The sequence below is a fragment of the Phlebotomus papatasi genome, chromosome 1 (assembly GCF_024763615.1).
Source record: "Phlebotomus papatasi isolate M1 chromosome 1, Ppap_2.1, whole genome shotgun sequence".
NCBI classification, from domain to species: domain Eukaryota; kingdom Metazoa; phylum Arthropoda; class Insecta; order Diptera; family Psychodidae; genus Phlebotomus; species Phlebotomus papatasi.
Genome location: NC_077222.1, coordinates 11961885 through 11983962, shown reverse-complemented (window position 1 = coordinate 11983962; position 22078 = coordinate 11961885).

The window sequence follows — 22078 nt, the reverse complement described above, 5'->3', positions numbered from 1 at the left end:
GATGTTTTCCCAGGTCTTTGAGTGGTAAAACCCTCCTTAGGCTGGACTTCCTCTCCACTTTTCTTGTAGGGGGCCCCTCCGGCGACCCCATTCTCGAAGTCACTCACTCACTTTTCTGGAGATGTGCACTCCTCGGAGACTTGAGACAAAGTCCAAATAGATGGGAAAAGAGGATGGGTGAAAGGTGGGATCACACTCACACACACTCATCATTGTGGCTTTTGACCCAAATTCATCGATTTTATAGGGTCGATTATTGTAGGATAATTTAAATTAAAAACGACCGTTACAATATGTCAGATTCTTTAAATGAATATGAGAAAAATATGAAGTGTACGAAAACAGAAGAGTGTGTGCAAAGCCTGTAATCCTTCCCCTACATGGTAAATATCTAAAGGTTTTCCTTTAGTTCGGAACTTACATGGGCAATTCTGTAAGTATAAAAGTAAGTATATGCTGTGTATATTCAATGAGATATAGAAAAAAAATTTTTAGAACAGACATGTACTAAAAGTAATTTTCACGACAATTTTTTATTTATAAAAGAAATTAGAACAGAGATATTTGCAAATAACAAAAATAAGATATACAAGAATATAAAACATTTAGTATACACCGTTTTCTACAATTACGATTTAATAAATACAAAAAACAGTTTTTTAATTATTTATCTGTACTAAAAACACTCTTGTGCTATGATAAATAAAATTTATTAAAAATTTGTTTTTTTTAAAATTATTTTTAACATCTTTAATATTAAAAGCAATCACTCTCACGTTTATTCAGATTAGCATCGAATAAAGGTCACTAAATAATAAAACTTGTTCAACTAAAAATCTAATTTGTCCAGTAAAAAGTTTAAAAAATGTTCAGTAAAAATAAAAAAGTAGTGTATTATTAAAAATATCAGTAAAAATAAAAAGCAATTAGCAAAAAATAAAGAGTGATCAGCAAGTAATTTAAAAGTGTCCAGCAAGAAATTAAAAATGTACAGTAAAATATTGAAAACGGTCAGTAAAAAATTAAAAATATTACAGTTAGATATTAGAAAAAGCCAGCAAAATATTAAAAAAACAGAAGCTGTGCTATATTAAAAACGGTCAGTAAAAACAATAAAAAAATTAATAAAAAGCAAAGAAAAAGGAAAAGGCAAGAAAAATAAAAAGTATTTAACAATCATTTAAAAATGCGCAGTAAAAATTTTAAATTTATTCGGGGAAATTTTAAAATTTCAGTAGTTTTGCTTGTTAATATTTTACTGTTCAATTTTAATTTTTTGATGACCAAATTAATTCCTTTTGATCAATTTGATTGTTTTGCTCATCACAATTTTTTACTATCTATTTTTAGTTTTTTACCTACGGCATTTTATTATTTCTACTTGCAAAATTGATTTTTTTTACGAATATTTCGAACACTTTGGGGATCAAATTTTATCTTTTGAATTTTATTTTTGTTAATTTTTAAAAACAAAAAATGTACATTTTTTGTGCAGATTTCTTGTGATTTAACAGATTTTTCTCCACATTCTTAAGGAAAGGGGTTTTGCTTTTTCTCGAATATTGCAATTCCAAGAAAAAGAGATGGGAAAGCGTCCCAGCTTTGTGGAATGCTCGATCTCACGAGATAGAGTTCTCCGTGAAATAATTTCTTGCATAATCTCTTTGGTGCTTATTAATCAACTAATGATTAAATTTCTCCAAAAACCACAAAAACATTTTGAAATCGAAAAGTGTCAAGAAAATTTCTAAAAAAATACTCATTTAGAATGTTCTGGTATGAGTTACAAGCATACGGAGAAACAAAAAATGCAAACATGAGAAAGATAAGTTAATCTCGTATATTTATCCGATTCAACTGATTTCAAAACCAGTTAAACTTTGACTTTCAAATATTCAAGATGACAATTTTTTTTAGGTTATAAGTTTGTTTGGACAAAATGTGCGCCTAGATCACCTCTAAACCATATCCAAAAATAAAATAAATCGTAGGAGCCGTTTTCGAAATAAACAAAAAACTTGGGTCGACTTATGGGAGGATCCTCCAAAGATCGGAAGATTGTATCTCTTACCATTTCGCCCCTATATGGGTATCAAATGTACGGACAGAAAAAAAGAAAATATAAAAATTATTGGTCTATTACGGGCATTTACGGGTACTTAACCGATTGATTACCGATTGCGGCCGATGCCATCGGGTTGAAAATTTCAAGACCTTTCCAAAAAATCAAAATTTAACCAAATCGGCGGGAAAATAGACCCTATAAAGCAAGAAAAACTTTGTTCTTCAAAAATTAGAGATGGGAATTCTTTTAGGTCATAGGTGTATTTGGATATAATGTTCGCCTGGACCTTTTCTAAAGCATATCCGAAAATAAAAGAAATCGTAGGAGCCATTTTCGAGAAAAACCAAAAAAACATGGTTTTGGAGGAGTTGGAAGTGGATGGGAGGAAAAAGAAAAAATCTAGATATTCGTAAATATTAGAATTAAATTCGTAAATATTAGAATGGATATTTGTCTAGATATTCATTCGTAAATCTGGTTTCTCAAGGTCAAAGGTATAAAAGGCTCTAGAGAGGTCATTCAGCAACCTAACCTATGATTGGATTCGTTGGAAAGGTCTTGGAATTTATGACAAATCTAAACCAATTTCAATCGGTTATGAATCGATAAGTATTTTTTGTCCGAAAATAAATTTCTTACTCCTAACCCAAGAAGCCAGTAAATTTTTCTAAGTAAGGTATTATAGAATCAAAATTCTTATAATCTGCTTATAACACTCTTGGTCACATTTGTTCGTAAATATTCGTAAACTCGCAAAAGAAATGTCCGTTAAATTTTGTCATTTGTTCGTGTAAAGTTTTGCTAGACAAAGAAAAATGTACGAACAAATGTTTCTGGAAAAGTACAAACTCTTATGAATTTTCGTAAGTTGTAAGTATTTAGGGGAATGTTGGCATGATTCGCACAGAGTGAACCTTCAAACAACGCAATTTTCTCTTTGTTTGCAAAGTTCTAGTTCGTCATTTCTTAGCCATAAGATAGATCATTATTAAGCTCATGAAACGAGATGAGAAATGGTAGGTCAGCTCTTTGCAAACAAAGAGAAAATTCGCATCTTTTGAAGGTTCACTCTGTGCGAACCATGCCTACATTCTTCTAGTAAGTCCACAAAAGGCATTTACAAACATTTACGAACAATTTTACAAAATATTTTTTTCTGTGTACTGACCAGAATGAAATTGTTATAAAGCTTTCTGTTCTGCTCTTCTTAGTTATTAACCTCTTTGCCGTAAGCAATATCTCATGTAATCAAAAGAGATTAATGGTTATCATAAAATTGGCCTGAAAATCAGCAAGAAATATGCCCCTCGACAGCTACTTCAGCTTATGGCATCTTCACCTGGGATAGCGTACTCATCCCACGACACGTGAAAAATCACACGAAATTTCAATTAAGTGACAAAATATCGGGGCAAAAATGCAAACAAAGTGTCAGAATGGAATGGAGGAATTATTAATAAATTAATGCACGAGCACACATACACACATGCAATGTCGACGTGATATCACACCGTTTGGCCGTATCAGACTTTTTCGAGTTCATTATATATCATGGAGCGACGACCTCGACGGGGGGCAAAGTATTGTATTAATTTTAAAATGTAGAACCTGCCCATGGGGAGATTTTTGTAAAAGTTTGTATAGTAAATAATAAATACATTTAAAAGAGACCCACACTTTACAATATTGTCGTGGATATTTTTTTTGTGGAAGAGTGTCGAGATTCATGGTGAGATCAATTTTTCCAAATGTCTCAGGCAATTTCCCCACCAATCTATAATTTTCTCCTGTCTCCCAGAAAAAAAAACATTCCCAATCAACCTCAGATAGAGGCTCAATAAAAAAAAATAGCTCCAGACATATTTAATTAATTGTTAGCCCAATCTCATTGAGGTGTGGTTCATTTGATTAACAAGCATCAAAACAGAGATTTTTTTTGCGCCTCTGCAATATGTTTTCGTGGAGATACCACCAAGTATAAAATTCTCTTGGCACATTCCTTCCAGATAAGACGTGAACTTTTTTTCATTGGTGTCCAATTTTGGAAAAACAAGCGTTTCTTTTTTGGACTGTAAAAACAGGAAAATGTGCTTCAATTCCTCGAGGCGATGTCTCGCTGTTTTTTTTTTTTTTTTAATTCTTTTGATAAAAATTTTCATGTGACGTCTTATTTGATTCATCTTGCACTTGAACTTGTTTCTTACGCAATCCATCTGGATTTCTTGTTTTTCAACCAAAACTGCCCAAAAAATATTTCTGGTTTTTGGTGGTTTTTACAGAGTGGATCAATTAAAGATTTTGAAGTTCAAGATTCAGTTACAATGTTGTGAACCCCTCGGCTATTATAATTTTTTTTGTTGATACTTTCGTGCACATTCCCTTTGAATATGACCGCGAATTTTTCGTTCCAGAAGATCGACAGAAGAAAGGTAACCCCCAAAAGGCGTTGCAAGTGAATTTAAAAGTCTTACACAAAAACTCATTTCTCGAAAAACCGTGCGGAACGGAATAAGGAATAAGAAATGTCACGTCCACAGTTTTTTTTCATCCTCGTCTATTCTCAAAGCACTTTGTATTCTTTACTTTTCGGTTATTATGTACTACAGTTTTTTTTTTCATTCACCAACAATCCTGGCATCTTGGAAAACAAGCAAATTTCTATGTGCATCATGGTACGTTGTATGCTTACATAAATATTCTGTTGATCCTTCTTATATTAGTCACGGATGGTGGAACTTCTTCACGAGGTACTCATTCTATTGTGAAATTGGAGATTTTTTTTTTACAATGGCAATGGGATATGTCTTCCGATTATGAAAGGTAGATGGGTAAAAGGGGAATTATTTCATCGATTTGCTGTCAATAAAAATTTCTATATTATTCCTGGCCATAATGCCCAAGATAAGGGAATATACTGTAAGAACGATGGTTCAAGAGGTACCTGAGACAGAAAAAGAAACACCAAAGGAATACAATACAAGTCCTCTTGAATTCAGACAGATAAAATAAGCTTAAATATTTAACTTCGATAGTTCCAGACGAAATTAATACTTTACAATTTAAAGAGGTGCATGCAAGGGTTCATGTTATTATTAGACTTTAGAGAGATAACTTCAGGAACTTATCTGTAAGCTTATTTTTAAATGGTTTAAATACTTCAGACTTTTATATCAAAGTTCTTTTCAAAAACAGCTTAAAATCCTTAGTGATCCTTACTGGTAGCTTTATTCAAGCCTTTAGAGATTAGCTTAAAGATATCATACCCAAAAATCTTCCTAATAGTAAAGAGTAGTTCTTAAATCCTTCAGGGTTCTATGATAATTAAGGATGGACTTATAACAGTTTCACTGCAGGGGCAAGTTGGGGGAGATAGTTTAGCTGCACAAACCAGTGAAACTAAATTAGATTTTAATAGGGCCTAGGGCTCAATTCCATTTAAAATAGGATAAAAAAGCCCAATTTTATATCTGTCCCAATTCAAAAATGTCTCAATTCTTCTTAGGCGTTAGCTATACGGGCTAAGACGACAGTGGACACTGAAAACTTGAACTCACTCATTATTATTTATTTTGAATATCTATCTGCCTTTCTATCTACTACAAATTTATAAAGAAAATTGTCAAGTATCTCCGTTTAAACCCTAAAACCGAATACGGGTTTTAAACAGATGGTTGAGCCAAGTTCCCGAATGTCTCAAAATCCTAGATAACAAGCGATTTTAATACTCTTTCAAAACCAAATGGATTACTTGCCCTTACTAATCTTAAATCATAATTTTCCCAAAAACCTTGCTAGGTAAGAAATTAGATAAGTAAAACCGTAAGGGAAAGTGGAGCACCTTTGAAATGGGGCACTTTTGAAATAGGGCTTTTATTTCTTATTTTTTAATAAAACTAGACCTTTCCTAGGTATAATTTAAGTCCATAAAAGACTTCAGAAGTTAAATTAGATTATGAAAAAGCTCGAATATCAATTAAGTTTTATTAGGGGTCACTGAAGACCAGAATTTGATATTTATATCTCAATGTTTAAACTCTAAGACGATGACAAGTTGAAAAAACTCGATTATATAACTGCTCTTTAGATTTCGAGCAGTAAAATGAAATAAAAAGTCATATATCAAAGGTAACCCAATTAAAGAGTGCCCTACTTCCCCTAATAACTAAGACTTTAGGTTTAAAACCCGTCTAAAGATGTTTTCTGGCTAAATGTTTAACCTAGTTTATCTAGGGCTCATATTTGTGAATTACAAAGAAATTGCTGTTATTTTTCTTTTTGTTGTTACTTCAAAGTTAGATATACCACAAACAATCTTACTTATTGCGAAATTACAACCGTTGACCTCTGTACATACATCATAAATCGAAAAGCCAACTACTAAAAGCTCAATGCGATATTTTCAAGATAAACCGAGAGTCAAATCTCATTTATATCATTTTGGGATTGATGGTTACGGTGCCAGCCAAAATCCTAAAAGCCAAAATGTCGAACGCCAAAATCCTGATCGCGAAAGCCAATATCCCGAATGATGAAAATCCTGAAAGGATCGAAATCACACAGAGATTGGGCTTTTGGTTTTTGGGATTTTTACCATGCTTCGATTGTTGTAGTGATCAGCGTTGTATACACACACCAAGTAATGGTTTAATCCTAAAACCAAACCTCAGGTCTATGAAGACCTTATGATTTTGTTCAGGCAAGCTTAATTGTTCCTTAAGTGATACTTCACTTTTCGGGTTAAGAACTTCAAACCCTTTGTCAGTCGTGATAACCTTACCAGAGCGGATTGATAACGAGACAAGCCCATCCATCTCAAACGTGATTGCAAAAGCAAGTTGAAATATTTAAAATATAGCTACGAAATAATCAAGTTGTCAAGTATGTTAAGATTAAGAGCAATATCACACTGTTACTTCATTAATAGTATTTTGTTTTTTTTATTAAATTTTTAGGAAAATTCGCAATAAATAATCTTGTGTATAGCTTTTCCTAAGTTTTTATATTGAATAGATAAACCTCTTCAGAGCTTGCGATAGAATAAGCAAATGGGGAATACACATTAACCCCTATGAGGGAATTATTAGGGGAAAGTGCGCTACCTTCAGAGTTAATGGAAAATGATCGTAATGGAGTTTAACCGTTATTTCGAATATAATTACGCTAAGCCGTCTCTCGGCTATCTTTGGGTCTGTCAAGGTTCTAATGGAAGGGGGAGGTGGGGCTACTTTGAGCTGTTGGGCTACAGATTTTTTTCTAAAAGAAATTCGCCTTTAAAATAAAGCAATTTAGACAGAAAAAACAATACTGGATCTAAATTAAAATACGTTAGAGCCTATCTCTATTAAAAATATACGAAAAATGTATTTCAGTGTATAACCTCACTGCTCAAAGTAGCCCCACCTCCCCATAATAAGTTAAGTTAAGTTAAATTACTGATCTAATACCATTAACCTTTTGATTTTTTCATTATTGTGGTATTTATTTTTGAACTGAGCGATATTGATATTACGGCATTGTGATATATTTGGTTTCAGAGCCCTATGGTATTGGTCTTATGGCATTGTGGTATTAATTCCAGAATATCTTGGTACTGATTTTAACCCATTGATGTATTAATTCCATCCTGATTATGGTATAAGGCTCTAAGTTATAGATATTATCGCACTATGGTATTGATTCTAAGGAGGGTATTTATTTTCTACCATTTGTGGTATTCGTTCGTAATAATTCTAATATATTGTACTAATTTGTAATTTTCTTAACCCATTGCACAGTATTGATTCAGGATTATTAAAAATATTGATTTTTTTGAAATGCAATGTGGGACTGATTCTATCCCATTGTGGTATTGGTTCTAGAGCCTTATGGTACTGATATTACCATATTGTGGTATTTTATTGCTATTGTGTTACTTGGTTTGACTTGATCTTGTGATGTTGATTTCATCTAATTTCGGTAACTATTAATATTGAGTTTATTGATTTGTATTGGTATTGATTTTATAAAATTTTGGTATTGATATTATTGAATGGTAATATTGTGGTACCTATTTTGTAAAGATATAAGTGCAGGCCATTAATATTAACCCAAAATTTGAAATAGTAGGGGAAGGCATTAAAGCTTCGCACACACCCTACTTTCGGACACTTCATATTTTAGATGTGATTACTTCATAATCTTTTCCTTATTCCTTTAATATCAATACAGTAGAGTCTTGCTATAGTCCATATTTGGTTCCAGATTTGACACTTGGATCGCACTATAGTCCATGTCATTTTTTAAAATTTTATCAACGACTTTTAGTATTGAAATTCCTCGACGGCTTCCACTTCCTTTGCGATTGTGGTACTTGTCCTCGCTCACTTCATTATGGATCACAATTATCACAACTACTCAATTAAGTTTGCCAAAAATATTAAAATAATTATGACAACATTTCATGTGGCGTACTAAAAAACATAACCTAACTTAAAATCAGTGTTTTGAAATCAACGGTCGATAAATTGTGGACTATAGAGCGATGGCCTATAGCGGGGCTCTACTGTATATTTTAATATGACTATTAAGTCACACAGTTCTTGAAAAAAAACTGATCAGATTCATTATTATTAATCGTATCAATACACTTTATTTAGTATAACCATGTAATTATTACAATGTGGCCCATGTTGGAAGTATCTGCTAATCGTAGATCGCCCAGGACCGCCTTCCCCGTAGTGAATGCTTCTTCCGTTCTCCTGAAATTTTTTAGGCAGATTGATTAAAAATGAGGAAAAATATAAAAATGTTCGAAGGCAGAACATGTGCGAAGCTTGAAAGCCTTCCCCTAAAATAAATTAAATTAAAATTAATTAAACAAATATTGTTGACTTCATTCCAATGTGGTATTGACCTTAAGGCATATTTTTTCCATGTAGTTTTGATAATTTTGGATAAAACATCTAGAATTGTCTTACCTTGAACCTCCTGGTTTCTTATCAATGAAGAAAATTAAAGACTTTCATTGAAACATCAAGCTTTCCAAGGAAGTTCGTTGGCAATCAGGAATTTATCGCAATTGAAAGTCAAACTTCTTAACAGTCTTTGATAATAAATAATTGCTGCGTTATTGAGCAATAACCAGTAAATTTTATTGCAATTTCCAGACATACTTTTTTTCGTCGATTTTGCCTATCTTTACGGTTACTACCAGTTTATTCTTCAAGTTCTTTTTCAGAATGTTCATCTTCATCGTTCTAAATTGCAACAGAAAATCACTTGGTAAGAAGTTCCAATAAAAGTGCTGGGTTTGCTGGAATTGAAGTTAAATTTGAGAAACGTGGTAGAGTGATTCCCTTGAGATGTAATGCTCTCTTCCCTGAGCTTCCAGATCAATAGCCCAGTGAGATGAGTGTTGCGCTGCCAAGAAAAACATACCGACCGAACAATCTCGTGGTGTAATAATTACACACATTACAGCATTGAGAGCACAATATGATTATAATTACCAGAAACGATGTGGAGAGAGAAAAAATAAACGAATTAATAATGTGCGATACAAAACAACGTGGAACAGCGTATAGATAAGAAATGAATGAGTATATTGAACCCTGCTGAGATGGATCCATCATACGACTGAACTCTGGGGCTAATTTGAATCTAGATGTGCGAGTGTTCTTCTTTTTTTTTTCTCTTAATTCTGACCAAAGGAACATCCATTTCACCTTTTTTTTTCTTGAACGGAGATGGGTGAATGTTTTTAGGAGAAATAATATAAGCACTTCCCGGAGGTCATCGAGGTGCGTATTTTCACTTTTTTTCCGCTATTAGCTAAAAAGAATTTCTCACTAATACTTTGGCAGAGAGAAGTTTCTTTTTTTTTCGGGAAAAACAAGCCATAAAATCCCGTAAATTCCCCACAAAACAACCAGCCTCGTGTCAATATACTGCGCTTCAGAAAATTTTGTCTATATGTATTTTTCGCAGACTGCCGTTCCGTACATATCGAAGTGAAAATGATTATTATTTTTAATCAATATTAACTGCCCCCCTGGCCCACGGAGGGGCAAACCGTTGGAAAAGCTCACGCGGATTGGGTGTGTTGTTTACAGAAGTTGGCGGATTATATACAAGAAATTCTCAAGAGTGGGACCGAAGAGGCTCATGGAGACCCACACATCTCAAAAATAAATGCTTCGACAGTAATGTTTATCTTATCCGAAAAACACGTAATGTCTAGCCTAAAAACATGGTTCGATGAACGCTAACCTCAATTACATTCAACTATTTGATGAAATTCTCAAATAACTCCCCAAGACATCTTCCGCAAAATTTACGGCGGAAAATCACCCACGGACATTCTTTTACCTAGCCCCAGCATCTAATCCTGCCGCTAATCTTGACGCCACTTTTACCTAAGAATCTTCATAATTCAGTAAATCAATCTCTGAGACTGGTCAGGGATTCTCAATCGGCATCAATCACATCCACTCAAGAACACCAACTTGATTCAAAATGCTGCGAAATAGCTCCCAACACTTGATAAAATACTTTTTTTTTCTCTCGGGCGTATTTATAACCCATGATTCCAGTCAATTAGCTCTTCATTTTTAGCAAAGTTTTATTTTATTGGAACGAGAAACACTTCCTCCAAGATCACATTGACCCGATTTGAGCATTGGGTTGGAATGCGTGGCGCAAGATGAAAGGATTCTTCGTCTCTCGTGACAATTCTTATCAACGTGGCTTTCGTCCATAAGGAAGTTGTATGGTGAGTCTGCAGAATTATTTGTTTTATCGCGACAACTGAAAATATGAGAGAAATTATGAGGTTCATTTTCATCTGTGAGTAAGACTACGCATACACAAGGGGCTGATCAGCTACGTTCTAAATTTTTATCTCAACTTTTATGATAACGTATATAAAAAAATAATCCTGGTAAAACAGCTGCTCTTATGGGTTAAAGCCGTATGGGGCTCAGAAGGGTAAACTATCTAAGCCTAATGCAGATTTCAGACTAGAGGATTAGCCTAGTTGCTGAAGATCTGTTTTTTTTTAATACAACCAGTTGCAGTGATTTTTTAAAATATGTAGGTTCAATGCACTCCTCCCAAATTAAATATTTTGCAAAAATTTTGTTTATTGAAGAATTATAGAAGATAAGTCACGTAGAGAAGCCCTATGCCCTAGACAAACTTATACGGGCCTCAGACTAGAGACTTATGGCTGATACTTAGCGCTTAAGTCATGCTCTGAATCGGGTTGAGGCTAAGCCCAAAAATTGGAGGCTTAGCTAAATTCTCGTGCTTTATTAGTGACTTATCGATGATGACGCACCCTTGCAGTGACAAAGTGAAACGTAAAAGCAGTCACTATAGAGATGGAAAAAGAGTTATACGCGTATTCAGGTAGCGTTTTATAATGTTTTGAGCGAAAAACTGAGCTACCAAAAAAGCACAAAATGAATTTTCTCCAGCATACTTGAGAGAGAAATAATTTTATGCATAAACGTTTTAGAACGTACTTTGTTTATATTTTTGGTAAATGCTATTTGACAGCCCGCCAGATAGTTGGACCACTGAAAATAGTAGCCAAATTATTTCGTTGGCTCTATTCACTCAAAGAAGTGTTTATGTGTACAAAGCTGGGGCCCATCAAGCCTAATAAAAAGTGAAGCTATTTTTCAGTTTTCCTTGTAAAAATATTGCAGATATTACACCGCGACTTTAACAAATTTGCTCGTAGTTCTTGTATCATTTAGGCGAACATTATGACATATGTATTTTTAGATAGCTTTTAATGCACGATTTCGAAATTATATCAGACTGATAAGTCAATTCTTTTTAGGAAAAAACTTGCCAATAGTCTTCAGTGTCTCTATGCAAAAACATATGGAAAAATGAATTGCCGAGAGGCCCCTGGTACAAAGTATGTTTTATTTATTTATTTATTATTAAGCGATTATTTATTTATTTATTTACTTAGTTATTTATTTTTATTGGGCAGGCGGTCAAAATAGGCTTGTTGCCTAAGACCTTAACGGAATTAAAGGGGGAAAACAAAAAAAAACACTTGTCAGAATCTAAGCACTATATGTCTCAATTTATGTCTGAAAAGGTTTCTGGCTCATCCTCAGTCACCAACAAAGCCATCCTAGCGAGGAACTGGCATTAGTCGCAGGTTTGAAACCGGGATCACTAGTAAGTTAGTATGATCACTTTCAACGTATGGAAGGCAGAAGTTAAGACAAGAAGACTTTGCAAGATATTGTTAAGGAACGCAAAACTAGGTGTAGACCTAGGATGAAGTGGTTGGACCAGATTAAGGATCAAGTCTGGGAATGTCTAGATATCGAAGCCTTGTACACACTCGTGGACAAGTCTTTTAAAAATGGTTAGATGAATGCCAAACAATCAAAATTTCTTAGTTTATAAAGCGTCCCCGACTCACTTTAAGCTTTCAGAAGGGTCTTTCACAGAAAAATCTGGGACTTCTCTGGGAATACTCGGAAGGAACAACCGAACAATTAATTGAACTTACAATTTCCTTATATTAAAATCAGTTCTAAATGCTTTAGGTATTAAAGGTTGTAAGCATATGAGATGAGAAATATGGAATGGTTGGTGGACAGTAAGGGAATGGTCAGAGTTGTAGTAAACATGTAAAGAAGGGTATTTCTTGGAGTAACGTGCTCCATATAGAATGGATAACTTGATGATTAAATGAGATCCAGTACTATAAATTATAATATTGACCTCCTATTCAAGACTATAGGGGCCTCAGTGAATCAGTAGTGTCTCTATTACTGTGGGGTTTCGGCTTCGAGCCTATGCACCTGCAGATTTTTCAACTGCCGTATTGGTCTCGAAGTCGATCAGTGAATGAATGGAAAATTAACGCCAATGCATTGACAATGAATCGCCTAAAAAAAGAGGTTGGTATAGAAAATAAGTTTCGACATGCAGAACTCAGTGGAATCAAATACACATTCACTGCCTCGATCCACAAACCAAGATTGATTTATCGTTATATAAAAGCTATACTGTGTATATCAGATCGCACACAGAGGACTGTGATATGGATATGATATGATATGATACTGTGATATTTACACCATTTGGGGCTAAGATAGAACAGAAGAATAGGGAGTGCATAATGGGCCTAAATGATTAGCCTGGATGCAATGGTTCCGAAAGAAATATAACCGATCCATCGATAAATCTTAATCTTGACCTTATTAAAGACTAGGTTCTAATATATTCTTCAAGCTGTCTTTCTCGCTAGTATAGCAGGTTCGGAAATAAAAATTGCGAAATACAGTAAGGACCTGTACCACCAGATGTTCGAATGAGAGACGGCCTGATATAGCAAGCCTAAAATTCTAAGGAGTGCGCTAGAAAACCAGAAAACGGATCATCTTTATGTCGTCAAAATTACATTTCGCAGCCTGGCCCCGTATCCCTGAAGTAAGGGAGTTTTATATCATTGAAGCGAATTTTCCATTAACGAAGATTTCGAAACTGGTTGAAAGCTTTATTGAGTCTTGATGAGGGATTTTTTTCCCTTTTAATGGAAATATAGAAACGCGGAATTGTAACCTGGTTCTTCTCCTTCTTTATTCTCTATCCAAAATTTCGAAGCAGGATGACTCGTCCTCAGATGTAGAGAAGAGGTGACTCATTCCAAAAAACTAGAACCAACCTCCGGAAAATCTATTGGAACACTTCGAAATTCGGAGAACCCATAAGGAACCTGAAAAGAACGGGAAAACCCTTATGGTTTTATACACTAGAGCAATTTATGTCTATATTAAAGAAAATTGCGGACACATGTGTTGGAAAAACTTCTCAATATGGAAATAAATTTCTGTAGTGCGTAGAGGCCATTAGGAATTTGAGAATCCATAGTTTTTTTTACGGGGTATCGAAATTTCATACAGAAAACTAGGCCCTCTCGGCAGGTATGAAAATTTCTGGGAAGAGGGTGTCTGGTCACCTTGATGTACAGTCCGTAATTGGAAAAGTGGTAATGAAAGAAATCTCTGCTCTGACAGACTTTTCCTACAAATTTTCATACCGTAAGTGCAGGTTATTTTGACACCCTCCTGTTCGTAAGCTTTTCTTTCCTTCTAGAGCTTAAGGATGGTCTTTACCGATGCACTTATACGGGCTTCAGGCCTAAGGCTTAACCATATGGCTTAACTGTTATAATTCCTAATCAGTCAAGATATTTTGGAAAATTTAACTTTAGATTGGCTTGTCAAGAACGAATGACCTATTAGATTCTGAAAAAGCAATAGTCTGAAGACCGCTTTACGGTACTTGAGAAAGGATCCATCTTGCTCCTAAGCGTTGGCTAGAGAGTAAAGACAGAGAAGAACCAGGTGCCAATTCCATGTTGCTCTATTTGCATGAAGTAATTGGCCGAACACCACGTAGTACTTTCCACTAAAATTTCAAGATCCAGAACGAAAAAAGCTATCCTACGTAGGGAATAGCGGCTTCGAGACTTACTCAGTAGGGACTAATTAAGACTAATTACTGCTTGATTTCAACTTCAAGAGCCGCTAATTTAGATAATTCCGTTAAATTAGTACGGAACCTAAAGCAATAAAGCTCAGTTTTATGATCTCCATTTCCAAGTGCGCCATTGATCAGCCCCCGTTGGAAATTCGTGAGTCAAAATGTGTCGCACTATCGGAAATGTTATGTTTGGCGTGAGGCGATAAATGTGAGCTTTCGGAGTTAGCAATCGTCTCAAATTGATGCGATATTGATTTGACATACACAGCGACAAGCGGTCAATGGACCCTAAGGTGACTTCTCCTGGTCGGAGGGCCGCGGCGGGGGTCTGGCCACTGAAAAGCAACAAATGATTATCATAATGATGGCTCCCGGTGACGTGACACACGGTAAACGCGACTCCGCACCAATTGACAGTTTTGTGCCCAGGGTGGATGGTTAACCCAGCAAAAGGCCACAGCAGCAACTACAACAACAAAAAAAAAGGCGCGCGCGAGATTTTCTGCAAATGGAGTGTTGTGCTATTATTGTTGTTATTATTAAAAATATACGCGGAAAGTTCAAGGCTCAGAGCCGCAAGAGATGTCTCATCAGATATTTGGATGTGCTGTAGATGTGTACAATAGGAGTGTTTGTGGCCCAACCGGGTGAATGATCTTCAACCACGCCGCACTAACGATATTTCGCGTACCAAGTCAGAGAGTTGGGAGAGTTGGTGTGTTGTTTTTCATACATATGAGCTCAGTGTTTTATTTTTATCATTTTTTCGCGCTCTCATATCACTCGACTTTTTTTTCTTACTTAGCTAGGCCATCTCACTTTATTTGGACCTCTCTGTCTTTCATGCAGAACTTAGACGGACCAGACGCGCAATTCCATGCGAAGTTTTGTGCTGCAGAGAGAACAGCGTCGCGGGAGATTGTACGATTGGGCTGCCTTTATTGGAGTCAAGGACGTCTATTTGGGTATGGAACATGGGAAAAGATCAGTGGCAACAGGATGCCCTCATCCCGGAGGTGTTTTTCAGGTTCAAGGACCACCATCGGGATGAACTTTGATCGTCAATCCAACTGACCATCCCTCCTGGTTCCCACATTGCTTCCCCCTCATTTGCGTCAACACGCGACGCCATATATTTCATAATTGCCAAACCATGCAGTACGCGATTATTTTAGCTATTTTTGCGCTCTCTCGCGCTCCTCGCGCGATTTTATTGAGCTCGAAGGGGTTGCGTTAGGTCAGTTATTTTTGGTTCAAGTACAAAAGTCATGTACAAAAATGCCTTTTTCCCACCACGCCACCCGCCACACTGACATTTTCTTACACGACAACTCAAAACACGTTCTCATGTCGCGATTTGTCTCCAACTATTTACAAATCCACTTTGCTTTCAACTTCTTTTCTTTTTCCTCTGCCTTTTCCTGCCTCTTGCTTCACTATCTTCGTTCAGATTTGCTCCACAGAGATTTATTGTTGGAGGTGATTCTGCTCCAGAAAGAAAAAAATCAAGAAGAAAATAACCTTCCTTCAGAGGAAGTTTTTTTTCTTAAATTTTAAAATTATTAAGAAAAAAAGAGTGGTTTGTTTGTGTTTTATTTTAAAGCATCATCGTCAGAAGCATTTTTCTCCAAAGGAAAATTTTCTCAAAATGATGAAGTGGATGTTTTGGAAGAGATTAGAAAGCCAGAAGACATGGGGCCTATAAATAGTCTCAAAAAAAAAAAAAATCAACGGATCAACTGAGAAATGTTGGTTAGTGTTTATAGTAATTTTTGGGGAGATTTTAGAGACAGAAGTTTGGAAGTTTGTGAAACAAAATATCTCATAAATTGATATAAAGTAATTTACTTTATGCCACATATTTCGTTCTTGTTTAGCTGATATGACACTCGTGGTTTGAACGATATATTTATGAAAAGATTTCACGTGGAGTTTCTTCAGAAGCTTTAGCATGTTATTGACATCGGTATTTTACCACCTACAACGCACCACTCATACTAAATATTTAGTTTAGGAGCATTGGAACTTCTATACCAAAAATATATCGTAGAAATATGATTTTTGTCTATTTTATGAGATCTTCTAATATTTTACAAGAGACAAGTCTGACAGAAGAATTAAATTTCCAAATTTGTAATTTGTAAAATTTCAACTATGTTATCTTTTTCCGAATTGGCTTCTCATAACTGCGCGCCTACGTAAGCAAGTGTATTATCAGAGTTGACACAAAATTCAAGTTAATGTTACTCCTATAGCTCCTATAAAATATACCAGACAGTAATAAAAATTGGAGATATTTTTAGCTGGCAATTCTTCGATATCCGTGAACCTGTTACAAAGTTCGAACAGTCATTGTCCAGTTTGTTCTACTCGTGGATTTTTTAAAATACTTGGAGGCCTGGGAGTTTAGAAAAAAACGTAAGGAAAAGCGCGGTACCTTCGGATGACTCAAGCTTCGAACAATTCATTCTTTTAAATACGTTTTTTCTTCATATTTTCTGAAAAGAGCCATAGATTAAATCCACTAGGAACATCTAAAACAAAATGAGTTGGCCGAAGCTTGAGTCGCCTGAAGATAGCACGTTTTACCCTATACAGTTTAAAGAGGTGACTCATTCCAGGAAAATAAAACCAATAACTGGAAAATCTAGTGGTAATATTTTCGGATTCGGAAAAGCCATGAAGACAGGAAATAGGGAAGTTTCGAGGATGGATCAGGCCTACAATTTAATTTTGACAACAATTAAAATAAATTACACTGCACTTGGACTTGGATCACCGTTTTTGTCGTCAATTTCCTGTTGCATTCCTTCCAACCGAAAGTCTTCTGAAGCCATGAGGAACTTAAAAAAAAAACGGCAAACCACTTTGAACTGGGGAGCCTATAAGATTTTAGCAGGGTACCGGGATCTCCTAGAGATAACTATGCATTCTTGCAAAGTAAATTTCTAGACGTTAGTATTTATTCTTATACAAAATTGGTCCTAAACCCCAAAGAGTCAAGTGGCCAAAGGATACCTTTCGCACACCCTTAATATCAGGAAAGCTCCTAGTGACCTACAGGGGATTCGAATTTAGCTGACTTGCATAACGAAATTTAACCGCTCCTGCTTGGTACATTGAGAGCCTTCTGATACAAGTATACTACGTTGTCTTTATAGAGCCAATCAAAATATACAGTTTCCTTAACCGTATTCATTATGGCGCTGCGATCATCTTTCTTTTTAAGAGTTTTGTACCCCTCCCTTTGAAAAACGTTTTCGAATGGAAATCTAGCTGAGTTGCCTCTGCTAATGGAGTGCCAGTGGGCTGGTGTAGGCTGTAAAAAATGGGTCTGAAGAAAAGCGATCGCCGCCATAAAGGATGCAATGAGGAAGACTGAGTCATTACGAGACTGTTGTAAACTATTTAGATATACACTGTTCAGATCAAAGGTGAGTAATTATAACCAGCCAGTGAACCGTGAGAGGCAGACCGGCAGATCGCGCGATCTGTCTCCAAGATCGCGCTGATGAGCACTCAAAGCGAATCGAGGCGAGGGTGGGAAACTTTTTTACCCATTGATCCAAAGACTATGGCTACCTTTAATTTTTCAAAGGAACTCGAACCAATCCAACTGAAAAAAATTAAACAAAATGCCTTTAGGGTGTCCCATAGTAGTGCAAACAAAGTGAATAAAAGTAAGAATAAACACGTCGTACCCTTGCTTCTTGATATTCTCGAGACTGAAAATCATTTAAATCCTTCATTTTCATTCCTCAGCATCGCACATTCCTAGGTGCACTTTTATTTGGTTTGTTTGCACTATTATAAGACACGAAAATCTCTACCTACTATCCAGGAATATAGTAATCCGTGCTTGAGGTTATTAATAAGGTGAGGAACACTCTTTAGAATCCGTAGAATATACGAGAAAGTTACTAAGAACGCTTGGAAACTCGGTAAAGTTGAGCTTCGGAGACGTAAGGGTTCAAATAGATTCCAGCCGGTCCTCGAAAATATTTAACTTATAAAATTTAGCAGCAAAGAATTATGCAAAGGAAATTTATGTAAAGGACCTGTAATCGATGATCGATATTCTCAAGGATCAACCTGAGGCCTGAGTTTAATAAAATCCTTTATTTATTTTTTGATTCTAAGAAACATAAAGATAAGTTTTTCACACACTTTTTACGTTTTACTTGACAAGATTCTGGTACTTTCCTGTTGCTGACACCTCTGCTGGGTGCGGTGGCGCGACTGGGTTGCAGTCTTGGTGGGGCTTTCAGGCTTCCGACCCGGACACCCTCATCTCAGCTTGGTGGCATGGGGGGCTGGGGAGAGCTCCAACGGGTCGACCGGGCTCTATTCAGCCTTCGGTCCCATGTCATCAATTATATAAAATGACTGACTATATGTGATTGAATATTTACAATGTATTAATGATTTCTAACTCCCTAAGCACTAGTTTGCAGAGGGAGCAATAAAATTATTCATCATCATTGACAAGATTCTTTACGCAGGCCTATTTTGAAGCAAATTTTTGAAAATCAAATATTCTTAGTTTTTTGCATTAAAAACCTAGATATTTTTAAAGTTTTTTAAAGGAATTTGTTCAAAAATTTTTTTTTAGCATCTATTTAACGAACTATTTTTAACATCGTCATCATCATTAGATTCATACGTTATAAGCGTTTATGATGGCCTTTGAGATCTCTTCAGGTCTAAGGTTTAGGGCCCGTACAGATAAAGGATTAACTACTAAGAAACTCTATCCGGAATAACGATAAGCTTTTCAGCTTAAGGCAAGGCTTAAGAGGTTACGCATGTCAAGAATACCAGAAAACACCTAATTTTCTCTAATTTCTTCACCATAATAGTTTTTTATTTCAATTTAAAATTTCAAACATACAGTACAACATTAAAACTATATTTTCTGAAATTTTTATTTTAAAATCTTAAAAATTCAACCGTTGAGACATGTTTTTCGAGAACATTTTGGAAAATACACTTTTTGGTGGACAGGATTCCTGAAAGTATATTTATCTAACGTTAAAAAGCTTAATATTCTCGGTTTTAGCTGATGAGTTAAACCTAAACTCATACTTAAACTGTACATTTTTTTTAATGATTTTTTTGGTGGAAATTTTTAGAAAAATACAGTTTTCGGCATATTTTACACCACGGTTTGTCTTGTAGAATAAGTTGTGATCAAGATAAAAAAAAACTACAGTTCAAGTACGAATTTAATTTATCAGCTAAAAGGAAATATTTATCTTTTTGACTTCAGTTGAATATAACTTCAGATGAATCTTGTCCACCGAAAAGTACTTTTTTTTTCAGAAACCCGTCTCCAAAAATCAGATCCCAATGACTGAATTTTTAAAACTTTGAAAAGAAAATTTAAGAAAATATAGTTAAATGTTGTACTTCTTATATGCTTGAGAGGTCGAAATACATTTTTATATTTTGTCGAAAAAAGATCTAAAGAATATATGCTGTTTTTTTCAGTTTACGAGACCCACGTAAGCCCGTAATGCTTAAGCCATAGATTTGGTAAGGTCCTTGTTATATTGCTTAAGCCATATAATTCGCGTATGGAAAAATTTTGTCTTAGGATAATCACATAGCACAAGATCTATTAATTAGTCTTACTTAGGCTTCAACGATTCTGTTTGAAGTTTCGAAATTGAAGCTTTGCGGGAACTAAATTAACCCTTTGTCCTAAAATCCGTGTTAGACTTTTTATTCTCATTCCCAAGGGAAATACAGTATGGAAAGGTGGTCAGATTCCGAATGCGTCAACTTTCGCTTTATTGCAATTTTTTGAAATTCCTCAAAGAAAAATCATAAGTATTAAATAAACCTAACAAGACCGGTAAAATTGACTGGTTTAAAAAACTTTTTTAAATTAACAAATATTTAAGCGGTAACTTTATGAATTTCTCAAAATATTCAGTGTTTCAATTTCAATTTTTTCTTCATTTTCCAATAATATTTTGTTAAGTATCCTACCTACCGTGATCTGTCACTAGACCAAGCGCTCTAGAAAAAACGTCCAAAAACAGTCGGTAGATTTAGTCCTACATAACTTTGAAAAAATTAAAAAATATTCATTCGTAAACTGTCCCATTTGGAAGCTTTCCCCTAATAAATTATATGGCTTAATGCTTTCTGGTCCAATTACCGAATATTGCAAGATTAATTGACATTTATTGAACAATCCCTAAGATCTTGAATGAAAAGTCTCCTAAATATGTAAGCTATTAGCAAATTAGAATTGTTAAGCTATATAGATAAGCCTTAAGTTTTGAGCTGGTGTTAGGGCTCAGTGAGCTCAAGAATATTAAGAAAATAACAAATTAATTTATTCGAAAAGATAGATATACAGATGTTCCCATTCCCATAGCAAGTTTGCAGAGACGTCCAGTTCCTGATTAAAAATATCCCCTTATCTTGTCGAATCTGGATGAGGAAAGGCCATCTTCAAAAGTCGTTGAAACGGTCCGAAAAGGTGCTTGTTCTTATCTTTCCACTCTGATGTATTCACGATGACTCGATGTTGTTTATTTTGATATTCGTCGTCGATGACTCTATTGCGAGGGGAGTCTTTTTTTGGGAGATGGCAAGCAAAGTGAGTGAGAAACATATGAAAAAGACTTGTTTTACCTAATTAATCGTCCTCGTTGGTCTCCAGAAAGTGAAATTATGGGTGTTTGGGGGTATATAAATTTCAGTTAATTGGGTGCAAAATTGTTCTTTGGCGGCACCTCATAATGTATCACGGGTGCTTCATGTCACACACGGAAATATCTTTCAAGAGTTGAGCACACGACTGGGCCTCACGATGCCTTGGGCCTATGGACAACTGTTGGGAATACATCATGGGAATTGGTGAGGGTTAATGGGCCTTGTTGATGGCGGAGGAAGCACAACAAGGACAGTGTCCAGGATGGGGTAACCCAGGGTTCAATGATTCCATGACCCTCGACAACATCCGTGCGCACACGGGGGACTTGACATCTTCTTCTGTCCCATGCTGGTGCCAGAAGGCCGGGCCAAGGGGGTGGGTGGACAGCCGGGTGTATGCTCCATCCGAGGGGTATATAAATAACATTTTGGTGAAAGCGAAACGTTGCAATTTGTTGGCATGTTAAATCCGCAAAACCTTGTTTTCCTCACCGTTTTATTTCTTTTTAAATTTCCAAAAGAAAAAAAAATCAAAAATACTTACTATTTATTCTCAGTTGAGGCATATTTGGCTCCTTCATCTTCGCAGATGCACACATGGCTCAATGGATCGTAAATAAATAGAATGAATGCGCTGTCCAAAAAAAAGCATAAGCCAAGCACTGGCTTGCGACTTAATAAGAAAAATGGCTTTGAATTTCATTTAGTCTTTGCCATTTCCGTTCCATCTCACTCCAACCTCTGGCATTCTTACAATAAAAGTATCACATGGACGATAGTGGTATAAATATACCACAATCTTTGCCTCTTATTTTTTTTTACACTGAGGATTGAGAACCCCAA